The following is a 2,500-nucleotide window of genomic DNA, read 5'->3' on the forward strand; positions in this document are numbered from 1 at the left end:
TGGACGTGTGTGATTCAATATATTTTGTATGACACTCTGTTACATTGTCGTAATTGAGCTCTTCAATTTAATTTCATTTAATTTAATTTTATTTTATAATTTAACAATAACTTTGTACAATTAAATAACTTTAATTGATAAATACGTTGTCATTGCCTTGCATTGACTCACGTAGCTTTGCAATGCTGCTTGATGATCATTTGATGATTTTGTTGTATGACATATATTGTTATGATTATATCGATTAAAATTGTGCACTTTGACACTGTATGGCATTAGATTAATTTTATCAAGTCGATTCACACCAAAAAAATGTTAAAGTCCAAACGCCCAGGTCGCGCGGATAGCCCTCACCCGCCGCGGATTTTCCCAAGTCGGAAGAGCTTTAGCCGCGAGTCGGTGTTTGGACTTTAACTTTTTGTTGGTGTGATGAGACTTGAAAATTTTTTAGAGTCCAAACGACCAGGTCGCGCGCATAGCTTTCACCTGGCGCGGATTTTCCGAACTCGGGAGAGCATCACGCGCGGGTCGGTGTTGTGGACTCTGAAAATTTTTCCCATCCACTCCAAAAAATGTTAGAGTCCAAACGCCCAGGCCGCGCATATTCTCTTGACCGAGCGCGGATTTTTCGACCTCGGAAAAGTTTTTGCCGCGGGTCGATGTTTGGACTCTGAAATTTTTTCAAGTCTCGACAAAAAGTTAAAGTCCAAACGTTGGGAAATATTTTCAGAGTCCAAACGTTCGAGTTGCGCGCAGTGCCCGGCCGGGGCGCGGTTCGGCGGCCACGGCAAGCGGCCACGCACCTTCCCAAACTCCAAATCCGGCCGCGAGCTCGCGCGATCCCGAGGCCGTTCTGGGGTACCATGGCGATGCAGGATTCTGTGACTACTATGAGGGAGCAGGCAGTCGTGTGAGCGAATGCGCGCGCGAGTGCGAATCGAAGCAGAATCGATCTCGGTTGGCGTCGGGCACGATGGGCAGATGTAATGCTGTTCGCGCGGTCGCCCATGCTTAGCCGGGGTTTTGAGCGGTCTGTCGGATCCAGTGGCAAGCTATCGGCGTGCCTCGGCGCGAGTATTGCACTCGAATCGCCGGGCAGCGTCCGGAATTGACGGTTTTCGGAGCTCGTGCAAGCCGCGAGCGTAGTGTTTGAGTAGCGATGTACACGGAGAACGTGTGAAAAGAAACGCGGGGCGCCCGTCGTCCCGCAGCAGCCTCGTTTGCTGCGAATAGCTACCTGGTTGATCCTGCCAGTAGTCATATGCTTGTCTCAAAGATTAAGCCATGCAAGTGTAAGTACGAGCTCTCGTACAGTGAAACTGCGAATGGCTCATTAAATCAGTTATGGTTCATTTGATCGTACGTGTTACTTGGATAACTGTGGTAATTCTAGAGCTAATACATGCGAAAAGCGCCGACTCACGGAGGCGTGCATTTATCAGACCAAAAACCGACCGGGCCTCGGCCCGTGCTCGTTGGTGACTCTGGATAACTTTGCGGATCGCACGGTCTTGCACCGGCGACAAATCATTCAAGTGTCTGCCCTATCAACTTTCGTCGGTACGGTATCTGCCTACCGAGGTTCTTACGGGTGACGGGGAATCAGGGTTCGATTCCGGAGAGGGAGCCTGAGAAACGGCTACCACTTCCAAGGAAGGCAGCAGGCGCGCAAATTACCCATTCCCGACGCGGGGAGGTAGTGACGAAAAATAACAATGCAGGACTCTAACGAGGCCCTGTAATTGGAATGAGTACACTCTAAAACTTTTAACGAGTATCCATTGGAGGGCAAGTCTGGTGCCAGCAGCCGCGGTAATTCCAGCTCCAAAAGTGTATATTTAAGTTGTTGCGGTTAAAAAGCTCGTAGTTGGATTTTGGGCTCGGGCCGTCGGTCCGTCGCAAGGCGTGTACTGGCGTGCCCGGCCTCACCTTCGGTTCACCGTCGGTGCTCTTGACTGAGTGTTGGCGGCGGCCGGAACGTTTACTTTGAAAAAATTAGAGTGTTCAAAGCAGGCGGTTCGCCTGAATAATGGTGCATGGAATAATGGAATAGGACCTCGGTTCTATTTTGTTGGTTTTCGGAGCGCGAGGTAATGATTAAGAGGGACGGACGGGGGCATTCGTACTGTGCCGCTAGAGGTGAAATTCTTGGATCGGCGCAAGACGAACAACTGCGAAAGCATTTGCCAAGAATGTTTTCTTTAATCAAGAGCGAAAGTCAGAGGTTCGAAGACGATCAGATACCGTCCTAGTTCTGACTATAAACGATGCCAACTAGCGATCGGGGGGCGTTACTTTGACGACCTCTCCGGCAGCTTTCGGGAAACCAAAGTCTTTGGGTTCCGGGGGAAGTATGGTTGCAAAGCTGAAACTTAAAGGAATTGACGGAAGGGCACCACCAGGAGTGGAGCCTGCGGCTTAATTTGACTCAACACGGGAAATCTCACCCGGCCCGGACACAGTGAGGATTGACAGATTGAGAGCTCTTTCTTGATTCTGT

General features: G+C 49.7%; 1 non-coding gene across 1 annotated transcript in view; it reads left to right on the forward strand.

Moving 5' to 3' along the window:
• The first annotated feature begins 1,234 nt into the window (after positions 1-1,234).
• Positions 1,235-2,500, forward strand: part of LOC143472941 (small subunit ribosomal RNA) — a 1,808-nt gene continuing 542 nt past the window's right edge. The window contains exon 1 of the ribosomal RNA XR_013120243.1: positions 1,235-2,500. This exon is cut by the window's right edge and continues 542 nt beyond it. This is a non-coding gene — a ribosomal RNA (small subunit ribosomal RNA).

This window comes from Clavelina lepadiformis, unplaced genomic scaffold, assembly GCF_947623445.1.
Source record: "Clavelina lepadiformis unplaced genomic scaffold, kaClaLepa1.1 scaffold_313, whole genome shotgun sequence".
NCBI lineage: Eukaryota > Metazoa > Chordata > Ascidiacea > Aplousobranchia > Clavelinidae > Clavelina > Clavelina lepadiformis.